Raw genomic sequence first — 16,399 nt, 5'->3', positions numbered from 1 at the left:
CAGAGCTGATAGATTTAAATACCTATGAGTCTATTCTCATTCAATGTGTGCACCTGTTTCAGCATATTGTTCTTATGAAGCCTAAAACGGGTAAATTGCCTCCTTCAGATTTACAGAGAGGATGTATATTTACCTCTAGATTTAAAGAAAAATGTTGAAACTAAGGTGCCGATTCCGATCCGTTAAAAAAATTTCCCGTACGACTTGTATATGTATTTTTTTACGTACGAATCGTACAAGTCCCGTACAAACGGCCAAGTACGATTCGTATGTGGAAAATACATACGAATGACCTCGGGAAAAGTCTATGACACGTCCCCGGACAGTTTTACGTACGATTCGTAAAACTGAAGTCCGAGCGCACAAGTACGATCCATACCGGTGTTCCGAATACACATTCGTATGTAAAACGTCCCGTACGGAGCGAACTGTGTACCACCCCTACCCCGGGTACACCTGGGCGAGGGGTATGAGTCATACGCCCCCCCAGCCTCCCACGCCACCCCCGCATGTATGAACCGTACCCCCACCCCCGTAGGTACGGCACGTACCCCACCCCTGTATGTATGGTGCATACCCCACCCCCGCATGTACGCACCGTACCCCCACCCCCGTATGTACGGTGCGTACCCCACCCCCGTATGTACGGCGCGTACCCCACCCCCGCATGTACGTACTGTACCCCCACCTGTCGTATGTACGGCACGTATCCCATCCCGGTATGTACGGCGCATACCCCACCCCCGCATATACGGCGCGTACCCCACCCCCGCATGTATGCACCATACCCCCACCCCCATATGTACGGCGCGTACCCCACCCCCGTATGTACGGCACGTACCCCACCCTGTATGTACGGCACGTACCCCACCCCCGCATGTACGCACCATACCCCCAGTGCGGTGCGTACATGCCGTACACATGGGGGTGGGGTACACGCCGTACATACGGGGGTGGGGCATGCGCCATACATACGGGGTGGGGCATGCACCGTACATATGGGGTGGGGTACGCGCCATACATACGGGGGTGGGGTACGCACCGTGCATACGGGGGTGTGGTACGTGCTGTACATACGGGGGTGCGGTACGCACCGTACATACAGGGGTGGGGTACGCACCATACATGCGGGGGTGGGGTATGCACCGTACATACGGGGTGGGGGTACGGTGCATACATGCGGGGTGGGGTACGCGCCGTACATACGGGGGTGGAGTACACACCGTTCATACGGGGGTGGGGTACGCACCGTACATGCGGGGTGGGGTACGCACCATACATACGGGGGTGGGGTACGCACCGTATATACGGGGGTGGGGTACGCACCGTACATACGGTGGTGGGGTATGCACCGTACATACAGTGGTGGGGTACGCACCGTACATGCGGGGGGGGCTGGGGGTACGGTGCGGACGTGTAGGGATGGGGGTACGGTGCGTACCAGGCCCCCTTTTCCTCGTGCATCACGGTGTACTTAGTTTTTCCGGCACTTTTTGGCTCCCGTAAAAATATTCCCGTGCGAAGTGCTGTGGGTACGAATCGTACTTGCTGGTCCGTAAAACGCTGCCTGACTCCGTGCGAATGTCGCGTACGCGCTGTCCCAGATCGGACTTGTATGTTTTTTACGATTCGTACGGAAATGGTATTTCTGTACGAATCGTATTTGCTGGTTTGTAAGGTGCATTCCCCAGGTACGAGTCGTACGGAGAAAACGCTCCGTACGACGATTCGTACCCGGGTTTTACAGGATCGGAATCGGCACCTTAATGTTGAAACTATTGGTGTAGAGAATGTAGAAAATGAACCACTAGTTATTCTAGTTAATGGCGTTCCTACTAAGAACAAGAAAACATGGCAAGAATTAGTGGATGTTAGAAAAGTGCAAAAGGCAACATTGTATCTGATAAAAAATAATGAGTACTATAGAAATGTGTATGTAGGAGAAGAAGTCATAGATTTAGCAGAAGATACTGAAACGTCAAGTGGACAAATTGAAAAAGTGGACATGTCCAGATGTGAAGAAATCTATGAACATTACAGTGTACATCCACTTCATTCCAAAGAGGTGATGGGGAATACTATTGAGTTATTCCAAATGAAAAAAGAAAAGGGAAGTCCCATTAGTGTATGGGAAGAAAGTATGGAAGCTCGTTGTTTTCCGCTGTTGTTCCCAACAGGAAAAGGTGGACGATATGATGAACGGCCTGTGCAGATTCCTGCATCTGAATATCGGACAACAAGATTGTATGTAGAAGATCCAAGATTTCGACAATGTATCCCATATATATTTAATCTTTTGTTTGAGAGTGACTTGTCTGGACTTTCATATGCAGTGAATCACATATTGAAAACAGGAGTACATTTTCAAAATGTTTCTGCGAAGGAATTTATTGATAAAGTACATCAAAGAAATGATCATTTAGAATCTCAGCTGATTAATCTGATGGCATGTCAGCGTGGCACTAATGAGTATTGGTACCGTCGTCATGGATAACTTAAATGTATGTTAAGAAACTTAGGAACTCCTACATGGTTCCTTACCCTAAGCTGTGCTGAATACGCTTGGGATGATTTACTTGAATTTCTTCAAGAGGCAAATTCGAATATAAAAAATATTGAATACAAGACACCTGGAGAATTGTGCTCTTTGGATCCTGTTGATGTATGCAGGTATTTCAATCATAGATTTGAAGCTATGATGTCTTTTATCTATAATAAAAAGAATCCTCCTCTTGGAGAAGTTGTGGATTTCTTTTGGAGAAAGGAGTATCAAGCTCGAGGTGCTCTTCACATACATATGCTCATATGGATCAAAGATGCCCCCAAATTCGGAACTGATTCTGATGATACTGTTTTGTCATTCATTGAAGAATACGCCACATGTGCCATACCCAAAAGCACAGAAGAAAACAATTTAAGACAACAAGTCTTACGATTCCAAAGTCATCGATGTGGAAAATACTGTCGACGAAAGTACAAGTCTAAGGAAAAGTTTTATACAAAATCTCATTTTGAATTTCCACGTCCTATAATATCAAGAGGAAGAGCAAACAGTTTTATGTCAGCAGTGAGACATACTATCACTAGAAAGTCTCCAAAAAATTCCTACAATTTGAGAAGATGTGAAGAATCAAAATATATAAATTATTACAATCCGGTTATTCTCTCTATGGGGAATGCTAACATGGATATTCAGTACGTAGCAGATAATTCCATTGCTGTTGCTCGGTATGTAACATCCTACATTTCAAAATCAGAAAAGACAGAATTAAAAGAAATGTGGGAAGAGATTTCTCACGAGAAGAGTCTAAGTAAGAAATTATACAGTTTCTGTTTGAAGATGTTATCCCATCGAGAAATTGAAGCGTATGAATGCTCAAATCGGTTATCATCTGCAGGTTTATGCTCCAAATCCAGAAGAATCTTTTGGGTGAGTCTAGGTCTTGCCGCAACATAAAATCGAGTTCTTAAATCTGTACAAGATATTGAATATTTAGCATTAAATGAACCAGAAAGTACAGATATTCTGAAAACAAATATGTTGGACACATATTATCCAGATAGAAGTCATCATCTTGAGAGCATATGTCTCTATGAAGTGCTGCAAAACTACACTTTTAAACAAAATACTACAGAAAACATCAATGATGGAAAATATGCAGCTATTGCTTCCGAAGGATGTTTGTTGAAACAAAGGAAAGGAAATTTAATTAATCACAGGAAACTGAGTTGTGACACTCCTGATAAAAGGGAGTTTTACTAGTTAGCACTTTTGCAACTGTTCAAACCAAGGCGTTCAGAATTGGAATTACTTGGAGATTTTCACAGCTATGAAGATTCCTTCAGTGCTTGTAAAGATACCATAGAATGTTCTGTTTTTGCGAATTATTTGAAAATGTTGAACAATGAAATTGATCAAGAAGCTACTATTGCAGCTGAGATTGCTAGGGACAGTACTCAAGACAGTCAACGCTCTGCTCCACTGAGTCAAGATCCACTAGGACAACCAATTGTTAAAAATGAAGCAGCAATCGCCATGAATGAGGTGGAAACAGCAATGCATCAAGTTCAAGAAGATATTATGGACTTAGCCAACTTGGAAGAACAACTAAGGTGCCGATTACGATCCTGTAAAAAAATTCCCCGTACGACTCGTATCCGGTCTTTTTACCGTACGAATCGTACAAGTGCCGTACAAACTGCCAACTACGATTCGCATGGGAAAAAGTCCATACGAATCGCATTGAGAATAATTCCCCACACGTCCTCGGGTCGGAAAATGTGCCCGACACGTCTCCGGACGAATTACCGTACAAATGTGAAAAGTGAAGTCCGACCGCGGAAGTACGATCCATCCCGTGCGTCCGATGTTACAACCGGATGGGAAAAGCACCGTCCGCACCGAACTCCCATAGCAACCATAGAGACATGTGCCCGCATACGCGCCCAACACTCCCCCCAGCCCCCGTATGTACGCGCCCAACCACCCCCCCAGCCCTCCTATGTACGAGTCAAACCCCCACCCGTGTATGTACACCCGTGTACGTACGAGTCGAACCCCCACCGTGTATGTACACCCGTGTACATACGAGTCGAACCCCCACCCGTGTATGTACACCCGTGTATGTACGAGTCGAACCCCCACCTGTGTATGTACACCCTTGAACGTACGAGTCGAACCCCCACCCGTGTATGTACACCCATGTACGTATGAGTCGAACCCCCACCCGTGTATGTACACCCGTGTATGTACGAGACGTACCCCCACCCGTGAATGTACACACGTGTATGTACACCCGTGTATGTACGAGATGTACCCCCACCCGTGTATGTACACCCCCGTACGTATGGCCCGTACCCCCACCCGCGTATGTATGGAGCTTACCCCCACCCCAACCGTGTATGTACGGCCCGTACCCTCACCTGCGTATGTATGGAGCGTACCCCCACCCCAACCGTGTATGTACGGCCCGTACCCTCACCCGCGTATGTATGGAGCATACCCCCACCCCAACCGTGTATGTACGGCCCGTACCCTCACCCGCGTATGTATGGAGCGTACCCCCACCCCAACAGTGTACGTACGGACCGTAACATCACCCCCGTATGCATGGAGCGTACCCCCACCCCAACCGTGTATGTACGGCCCGTACTCTCACCCGCGTATGTATGGAGCATACCCCCACCCCAACTGTGTATGTATGGCCCGTACCCTCACCCACGTATTTATGGAGCGTACCCCCACCCCAACCGTGTATGTACGGCCTGTACCCTCACCCGCGTATGTATGGAGCATACCCCCACCCCAACCGTGCATGTACGGCTCGTACCCTCACCCGCGTATGTATGGAGCGTACCCCCACCCCAACCGTGTATGTACGGCCCATACCCTCACCCGCGTATGTATTGAGCGTACCCCGACCCCAACAGTCTAAGTACGGAGCGCACCCCAGGCCCCAACACCAGCACCTTCACCAAACATCGCGCATGTACGAGTCGTACCAAACCAGAGACAAGGACAGCACTGTACAACAAAATGGCCGATGTACACACCGTACCGTACACACGCTAAAAAAACACGTACACAACCAGGACAAAGCAAAACAACACAAGAATACTCTATTTGAATCGCACAAAGCCACAAAACATGTCCAACAAGCACAAATACAACACATTCACTGACCTGCAACTGCCAAACTCCCAAACAGAGGCCCAAAACACAACCACTCCTTATAACACACCCACCCAAAGTTCAAACACAGCCACACCCACCAATGGACCAATAAAAAGGGCCCACAGACACAAACCATGAGCCTTTGCAACAGACTCACTGCTGCCAGACCCCACAGACAACCCACAGCACCATACTTGAACCTTTACTACACCTTACACTTGCACACCTTCACACAACCACCTTCACAAACACCCCCTCATCACATTCACACACACACCTGCACAACCACACCCACACACCCACAACCATCCACACCCACACCCCCACAACCATCCACACCCACACCCCTCACCATGCCCACTAACAAGAATCCAAAGTTCACTAGCCAAGAGTTGGAGGTCCTTGTCGACGAAATCCTCAGAGTCGAGCCACACCTCTTTGGAACATTGGTGAGACAGACCAGCATTTCCGAAAAAACAGCCATGTGGCAGACGATTGTCGATGCTGTGAATGCTGTTGCGTCCACCAGAAGGACTAGGCATGAATGCCAAGCCAGGTGGTACGATCTGCGGAGGAGGGTCCGAACCAAAATGACCGACGACCACAACCAGGCCAACATCACTGGAGGAGGGCCGCCCCGCAGACGCGTACAATACCATCCATCCCTGGGAGGAGAGGGTGATGGCCATACTGCCGGTGGTGGCAGTGGATGGAGTAGAAGGACTCCGAGAGCCTGGTGAGTACACAAACAACTCACCTCACATGGGGGGAACGTCATCCACAACCAAACTCACAATCATGCACGCAACCACCCCAAGCTATCGCATGACTCAACCACACTCCATAAACACGCACATGCCACTAGCGCCACCATGCCCCATGCACCCAGCTGGACAATCCCAAGTCACAGGCCACAGAAAACACCAACACAAGACACGGTAACCCGGATGGCGGGAGTGTGGGCCTCAAAAATCACATAGTGCAACGCAGAAGCAGACAACAATGCCCTCTGCCCATATGGCCTAGGTCACAGCCAGACAAACAGTGTGTCCCCACACAGGAAAGACTTGCCAGCAAATGGCGGACGCCTTGCATTAAGACATGGGGGTGAAGGCACTTTTTGCACATGACAGCAGCTAATGAACAGCCAACACTGTGAAAGAGTGGCAGCACACACCACAACAGCAGCAGCGCAGACACAGACACTACACCCAATGGGTGCCTGGAGATCAGAAGCAAACTCACATGAACAAGCCAAGGGCCATTCAAAGATCTGCAAAAAGTGTGTGCCTAGGAAGCTGGGCTGAGGTGACAGAGGGTGACACACAGAGGGAGGGAGAGGGGGATAGAGAGGGAGGGAGACACAGGGAGACGGACAGAGGAGGAGGCTGACACAGGAAGGGAGGGAGAGGGGGACAGAAAGGGAGTGAGAAAGGGAGACACAGGGAGACCAATTCAGCCTTGGGTGGTGTGGGAATGTCTGCTCGTCAGCAGGTGGACTGCGTGCATGTAGACAAGGGTGGCCAGTGCCTGAATCCCCCTCTCTTCTCTATGGCAAAACACTGGGCCATGTCTCAACCTGTGCACGAGCACAACGCCAGCTACCTGCATTATATAAGTGTGTGGAACAACTCCATGTGCCCACGTACAGTGCAACACGGAAGGCGCCAATGCATGGCTCGCCACACCTGCTCACTCCACTGCTGACTGCAGTCACAATTGACGCAGCAAGTAAGACTGTGTCACACATAGGTAAAGTCTCAAAAGCTGTGGCCAAGGGACACACCCATGCACAAGTGCACTGTGAGTGGAATGCAAGACATATCCAAATACCCAGAGGAAATGTGCCAACTTTGAAACGAATGAAACATGGATGATGCATGGAACAAAAATAACATTGTCTCTCTCACACACAGGTCAATGTCGTGGATCACCCCCCAACACTGGGGGTAAGACTCACAGGACCCGGCTCTGCGGGATGACGATCCCACCGGCAGCAACGACTCTCACCACTCTGTGGATGACCCCGACCAACCTGGCCCCTCTGGTGTCCAACCACCTGCAGCACCTGCATCAGGTACAACTGGGCCAACCACCACCCCCACTCCTGCCACATCCCAGGAGACACCCAGGATCCCTGCCCCACCACCACAACGCAGCCAGGCTGACCAGGAGGGACACGGTGTACCGGGCACCCAGGAGGAGGCAGGCGAGAACGCTAATGCCACCCCTCAGGGGTCCCGGAGACCCGATGTGCCCACAAGGGCAGGCCAGGTGCAAGTGGGCAGGGGTGGTGGGAGTGGAGGACGGGGGAGGCGCGAGCCTGACCAGTTGGCTGCGGAACCGGTATATTCCCATGTGAGAAACATCCTGGACACATACCGGCAGGACACCACCGGCATGAGCCAGGTTGTGTCCACCCTCAACGAGATGAAGAGGACCCTCGAGGAGATCAAGACCCAGCAGGCCCAGCAACATGCGGAGCAACATGCCTGTCAACTGCGACACCAAGGGCGGATGGAGGACAGACAGTCTGAGCTTGTGACGGTGTTCACGGGAATTCACCGTACACTCCATCGAATAGCCGACAACATGGGCAACCCTCCCTGTGCCACCAGGCCAAGAACATCACCACCCACAGGGAGGGATCAGGAGGAGGAGGAGACATCCGACAGAGCATCCCAAACATCATCATGGCCTGCTTCTGAGGGATCCCGCAGGAGGGCGGGTCGTCCACGGAAAAGACCGTGAGGGTCGGCGCAACAGCACCATCTCCCAGGACACCTGGCCTGGCACCTGGCCCACTGGACCAACAGCACCACATCAGCAAAAGACATTCTCTGCCACATGGACTTGCTGGTCACTGTCTGACCAATGTTGACAAAGACTGTGGCATGTACTCTGATGATTTCCAATAGCAAGGACACCAACTCTCCCAGTGAACTTTGGATTCCACACACCCGGAAAGCCCCTCTTGTCATACCCCCCCCCAACACGTACCCCAACACAAATAAAAAGTTACACGATAAAGAGATGATGCCTACATTTTGCATTATTACCTTACATGTGTCTTGTAAAGTCTAACCATGCCTGAGTTCTCATATGACTTCAACCATCCATACCCTGGGGCCTGAGTCTGGCACAGGACACACATGGGTCACAATGTATTAGGCAAGACAGACATGGAGCACCATACACACCCGTGATGGGCCCAACCAGCTGAGGGGGTGGCCGCACAACCGTGCCGACAGACATATTGAATACAGCAACAGTCATGCGCAGAGGTCAGGGATCATGTGAAGTGTCCTGGGGGCACCCAGGTATGTGTAGACAGGTGGCTGAACCATGTCCTGCAAGCTTGAGTCAGGTGGATGCAGAGAATGGTGGCCTGGCCAACGTTGGATGCATGGGGATGGCACATGTCACAATACCCACACAGTCATGGACATCATGCACAATACAGAGTCTAATCCCACACAAACAGCTTGCATCTTGCTACTCTACACATAGACACATAGCCACTATCACGGAAAACCATGCCAGACATGCCGTATGCACCGTGGCAACACACCAGCATTGACTGAGAAGAGGCACCTTGGAGGCATAGGGACACCTTTATTAGTCATGTATTCCGGAATGCAGAGGCAACTCGGCGTACACATACACAGGTCATGTGGAGTAACATGTGGGTCCAACACTGGAACCCCCCTTCTGCAGCACAAATGCGTGATAGCCATGGAACTGGCACACAAGTGTCGGGTAACAGGTAAACACCCCCTGCTGCTCACGGAGAGGCTGCCATACACCATTGATCCTCTGATGTGGAAGTCCCACACCATGTCAAGCCAATGCAAACCGTATGTGTCCGAGGGCAGTGTTACACACATTGATGCCATCATCACAATCCACTATCCCATCACAGATGACTGTCAACAAGTCTGACCATCTATTCAGGTGTATCCAGCTACATGTAATGTGTCCCATGGTGATGCGACATGTCTGCAGAGGAACCAAACATCAACAGGGGCAGTGTGCACACATCGTAAACAACTGCCACCCCCAATACACCCCTGATGCATCCCTTACCCTGAGGAGACTTCCAAACTTGTCCGTGCGTGTAACGCTGAGTCAGCACACGATGACGTGTCCATGAGGAATAGCGGTGCCACAACAATGCAACCAGCAGACGGCATGCGCAAGTACCTGGGGATGAGAGACACACAAGAAGTCAGCCACAAAAAGCACAGCCACTTGCATGTGCATGTACTCAACACATGTAAGGATGACAACATGCTAGGTCACAATTATGACTGGGGAAATACACTCATCACTGGCACCATCACTCGAGTGACACATCCACACACACCTCTGACTCACGTGGCATACATGCAGATGGACACACACATCGCAACACATGCCACACGGGGACCAATGCATGCACACTCAGACACTGGTACTCACCACTAAGCAAAGAAGTCACGTATGAGCCGACTACGGATGTCCTCTTGCGGAACCACATCCTCCACATCACTAGCCCCATTGCCAAGCCCTTCGTCCTCCATGGGTGGATGGTCCTGATCATCTTGATCCAGGATGAGTGGCACAGCTTTCTCAACTGCCATGTTGTGCAGCATGCAGCAGACCATGAAGATTTTGCAGACCTTCGCCGGGGCATATGGGAGGGCGCCGCCGGTCTTGTGGAGGCACCTGAATCGGCTCTTCAGGAGGCCAAATGTCCTCTCTATCACTCGCCTTGTCCGGCCATGGGCGGTGTTGTAGCGGAGCTGGGCCGGCGTGCTGGGGTTGCGGAGAGGTGTGATCAGCCATGTCATGTTGGGATAGCCAGCGTCCCCTACATGGAAACCACATGGACATAAGTAGGACAGGAGAAGCGGTCGTGCTGGAAGTCTACGCAAAATACAGGACAGACAGAGTGTACCCACCAACAACACATGCTCGTTCGTTGCGCAGCTGCGTCATCATTTCAGGCACCCTGCTACGCCTCATGATGTAGGCATCGTGTGCTGATCCTGGAAAACGAGCACAGACATGTGAAATCACCATGTTGGACAGACACACCACAAGGGCATTGATGGAGTGGTAGTGTTTGCGATTCCTGTACGCTACCTCCTGTGCCTGTGGTGGTACCAAAGCCACATGTGTCCCATCTATGGACCCAATGACATGGGGCATCCCTCCCAGGGCATAGAATCCACGCTTGACCCCAGTCAACTGTTCAGGAGTTGGGAAATGGATGAACTCATCCAGGTGAAGCAACATGGCCTCTAAGAGATCATGGAGCACACGGCTGAACATGCTCTGGGACATGCCACCAACATGAGCTATGGTATATTGAAAGGTACCCGTGGCAATAAAATGTAGGGCTGCCATTACCTTCAGCTTGGGTGTCAGTGCCGTAGGATACCTGTGCAGCGGTTGTAGGTGTGGTGCCAGCCTTGCCGTCAACTCCTCAATCAACGGTTGTGGGAAGCGGTAGCAGCGTATACAGTCATTCTCCCGCATGTCAGCCAAGTCCGGAATTGATCGGGGAAGAGGCGGCGCTCTGCAGTAATTTGGAAGTGACAAGGAAGAGTGAGTGCACTACAACAACAATTTATATGTACTGAGCACATGTTAATCTGTCAATACACATATGCTACATAAGGAGTCAGGTATGTGCTACATGCCCTGGACACGTATGGCTGCCAGGAGACACTCCTACCAAGACCCAGCTACACACGGAAATTGTGAACCTCCACATCCCATGGCATGGGACTAGCTGTGTCCCAGTGTAAGTGAACAGCCAGACGCAACACAGGAGTGACATACATCAACACATCAGCAGAAGTAGGATGTCGATTGCAGAGACAGGTAGCGGAACACTAGAGCCACAGGTCACATGACATTACACTAGGACAGCCCACACACCTTGCCATTAAGGTGTACATGTCATGACTCACCACACATACATTGAGAGGATGCAGACAGGTCCTTGTTATGCTACTCCGTGTCCCATGCACACATACACACCTTACATCCGATACCACATGTGGCCTGGTGTGCGTAACAGTGTGCCATGGCCATCTACACACAGACACATGTTGGTTGCTGCAACAGCAGATGCTTTTGAGGGAACACCAACATCAAGCTAATGGGAACACACCACACATACATGACATAGACACATCGTGCACCGTGGGTAGTCACATGTCTGGTGTGGTAACCCCTGTAGCGGGCATCAGGGGACACTTGCGTGTGTTGTTGACTGTGCCATGCCAGTGACGCTCATCCCAAGTGTGCAGTACGACATGCACACATGTCAAAGGAGTTAAGGGCATGTCTGGCACATATTGCACCGTCACACATAACATCTGTACACATCTCATCATACATCTATTGCCTTCTCAACTCAGGAGTAATGTGCCACATCACAGCCTTTCACACCTGTGCCCCACACATGTAGTACTGCCCAGACAATGCCTTGATGTCCATCCATGGACAAGTATGTCAGCTCTATTCCTTCCTGTGTGCTGCCTGTCACCACTGTGATGTGTGAAAGGCACCGTACATTCGCTCTGAGGGCCTGTGTACGTTCCCTATCACTATGGGAGTGCTGCCGTAGGCCTACCCATAGTGATAGTGAGCGTACAGGCGTGTGTACGGTCTGTATCACTATGGGTACGCATACGCGAGCACACCAATAGTGATAGTGAGCGTACGCGCGCGTGTACGGTCCGTATCACTATGGGTACGCATACGCGAACACACCCATAGTGATAGTGAGCGTACGCGCGTGTGTACGGTCTGTATCACTATGGGTACGCATACGCGAGCACACCCATAGTGATAGTGAGCGTACGCGCGCGTGTACGGTCCGTATCACTATGGGTACGCATACGCGAGCACACCCATAGTGATAGTGAGCGTACGCGCGCGTGTACGGTCCGTATCACTATGGGTACGCATACGCGAGCACACCCATAGTGATAGTGAGCGTACGCGCGTGTGTACGGTCCGTATCACTATGGGTACGCATACGCGAGCACACCCATAGTGATAGTGAGCATACGCGCGCATGTACGGTCCGTATCACTATGGGTACGCATACGCGAGCACACCCATAGTGATAGTGAGCGTACGCGCGCGTGTATGGTCCGTATCACTATGGGTACGCATTCGCGAGCACACCCATAGTGATAGTGAGCGTACGCGCGCGTGTACGGTCCGTATCACTATGGGTACGCATACGCGAGCACACCCATAGTGATAGTGAGCGTACGCGCGCGTGTATGGTCCGTATCACTATGGGTACGCATACGCGAGCACACCCATAGTGATAGTGAGCGTACGCGCGCGTGTACGGTCCGTATCACTATGGGTACACATACGCGAGCACACCCATAGTGATACGGACCGTACACACGCGCGTACGCTCACTATCACTATGGGTGTGTTCGCGTATGCTTACCCATAGAGATACGGACCGTACACACGCCTGTACGGGCCGTTGCTTTGCATTTGGGGTGCCCTAGGGCCCCGGAACGCACCGTACCTGTGTGTGAATCTCCAAATTACATAGGGGACACATGAGGGACAAGTATAAAGGCCTACATGCATGCTGGTTGTCATGGAGACCAAGTTTAAAGTATGGATTTTTTTCTGCAGGTGCACAGCAAAAGTCAGTTTGAATGAATCTACTTTGTTGCAAAGTGGTTGTGGAGTTGACATCATGCTCAAGAAAAAAAAACAATACAAACCCACTGACTGTGCTAGGTTTAAAGGGATTGGAGGAAACATAGGATGCAAATGTGAGTGACCAATCACTCTGTACTCCTGTGCATGAAACAGGCCAGCAAGGCAGATATAAGGCAGCCAGGTCCCATGAGAGAGCACTTGCCTGCACATCTTTGGATTCTACGACCCAGCTGCTGCTCGTGATTCCCTGGAACCATGTCAAGGTCTGTGGTGAGGGCCCAGCCTTTCACCCTGGAGGAGAACCTAGCATTGCTGGATGTGATCCTCCCACAGTACCCCCTGCTGTATGGGCAACCAGGGTATCAGGTGAGTGCAGAGTCCACTAGCACAGACTGTGTCCCTTTTTTTGTGACTGTGACTTCTGGCATTGTGTCCAGGTGTGACACACATGCAATGTACTTTAGGGGGGGGTCCCAGGGGGGGGAATGCCTGATGTCTCCCAGCCAGAGCATGCTGTGGTGCATGTCTGCCGTCCTCAATTGCATTGTGTTTACTGTGACAATCACTGCATGGTGCATGCCACATTCTGCCTGTCTTATCCTCCTGGGAATGTAGCCTCTACAGTCCTCATGTAATTATGTGGTCAGCCCAGTGTGACAGGTGACTGTACCCACAGATGTGTGTTAGTTCTGTGTACCTGTGCTGAGAGTGTCCACATGATGTGTTCGTACCCTGGACATCGGTGTGTGTGTAAGTCCCCTGTCATGTGGGTGGGTGCATATGTGGAGTGTAGCACCCAAGCTGCATGAGGGATGGATATACCCTGCCCATCTGATGTGAGCAGGGAGCAGTGCTGTGTGTCTGACATGCAGAGCCAGCCCCACACCTGTGAGCCCCCCGTCTAGTGGCACATGTGCAGAGTGAGGTTTGTAGCTGCATTTGGCAATGGCAGGTGAATGTCCTGTGCCTGTGTGTGTCTGTGTACTCTGCTGAGGTAGCGTCAGTGGCCTGTGGCATGTGACTGCTTTGAGGTGCTGCACATAATCCTGCTGTAGCTTGTGATGCACAGTGTGAGCCTGGATCATTGATTGTGTCGTTGCCCTCATTCCACCTGTGTACTTTCAATGGCATGTACTGCTTTTGCCCTTCCCCAGAGGATAATGTCCCTATGACAAAGGTGCAATGCGTTGGATGCATACGATGCCTTGTTGTAACCAACAAATTTGTTCTAATATGTGTCTCTGTGACATGTGCCAGGTGTATTGATGTAGTGTCACTTGTTCATCCTCACAGGTAGGCGCCTCTGCCAAGAAGCAGATCTGGATGAACGCCGTCAGTGCCGTGAGGAGGAGGAATGGTCGCAAGCGGCGCCTGGCCCAGGTGAGAAAACGCTGGCAGGATATCCGGTGCTGGACGCGGAGGATCGCACGGGTCCTGCTGGGGGACTCACCTGAGACCCATAAGAACCGTGGGCGCCGCCGTCTGACCCACATCCACAAGCGTGTGCTGGCGGTGGTCTTTCCAGACTTGGACAGGCGCTTACAGGAGAAGCAGCAGCAGGAAGGGGGTAGGTACATGTGTGTTTGTTGTGTGTCACCAGCATTTGTAAGTGCGCAGTTGCATGGATACACTGCCAGGGTTTAAAGGTGCTGTGCAGATCCTGTTACCCACAGTATAGCGGTGCTCTCCTGCCTCCCTTCCCCTCCTTGCAATGTGTTCCCTGGTCTGTGTGTAGTCACTCCTTCACAAGGTTATCTAGGCTGGCAGTTTATCCACGTGAACAATGCCTGTAGCATCATGTGTGGGGGTGGTGTGTAACAGGTTTTGGGACCTTGCCTGTGCCCTGTCCAGTTCAGCACTTGTGGGTTCCATGTCAGTTGGCACTGATGCTGAGTCCAGACATGGGAGTTAGTCTCTCAAGTGTCATGCCTTACACCACGCATGTCCTATGTTGTGGCCTGTTACATGATGTGCATGAGTGTGCGATACGCATAGTGCAGGGATGGTGGCGTGTGTTGCAGTCATTCCCATTCAGGACCATGGAGTTGTGTGGACACTACTGTCCCCTGGGGCATATTTTCCTAGGTGTCATGTGTGTCATCACAAAATGTGGACTCTCTCAGTGTCTACAGCATAGGTTGTGCTCTGTGCCATTGTCCCCTGGCACCATGTATATTGACGTAAAATATAGTACAAGTGTCCACTGTACAGCCTGACCTGATTTTCCTTGTTCATACTCACGGTGGCCAGTGCCTGTGTGTCTTGTTACAATCATCTGATGATGCCCATTTGTACATGATTATTTGGACAGGCGCACCTTGGGTATTTTGTGTCCAATCTTGCCTTTTTCCAGCCCATGTGTATTTCACCCAGACTAAGAGATGTAAGTGCTTCCTGTGTCTCAACAAATTGTGTCATGTAGGGGGTGGTTGGTGCGGGCAAAGCCTACATGTCAAGACCTGAAATCTCATTGCTAGGTCTGGCCAGTGTGTGATGTTTGTCTGGACATACACTCAAGGTGCAGTGAGCCAGTCATGGTGGGCATGTTTTCAGTATTACCTATGCAGCATGTGCCTAAAGTTCATGGATATGGTCCCTGCTCATCCCTATTTTCGGCAACGCTGTGTGGTGCAGATGCAGTGCTGGATTGTCCCCAGAGCCTGGCTCCTCCGTCAAAATCCATTTCATGTCATTTGCTATTGTGTCATGCTCTCCATAGTTTTTCAGTGGCATGGTGGGTCAACCAACTGTGTGTTGCAGGGCCTACATATGTACCTTGTTTTGTAGAGATTACTCATCTTTCTTTTCAGGCTATGCACTGTAACCTATGTAGATTGGACTCATGTGACATATGTATACAGGTGTATGATTAATTCCTGTCTCTTCACCTTGCCCACAGCATCGTCGGGAGACACAGATGGAGACATCAGCACAGACTGAGCGGAGGGACCGAGCACCAGTGCCAGCGGTGACATCTTGGCTGGCACATCAAGTGGAACTGAGGCGGAGGGGAGTGAGGCGGAGGACCTG

The sequence above is a fragment of the Triturus cristatus genome, chromosome 4_1 (assembly GCF_964204655.1).
Source record: "Triturus cristatus chromosome 4_1, aTriCri1.1, whole genome shotgun sequence".
NCBI lineage: Eukaryota > Metazoa > Chordata > Amphibia > Caudata > Salamandridae > Triturus > Triturus cristatus.
This window is presented reverse-complemented; position numbering follows the sequence as displayed.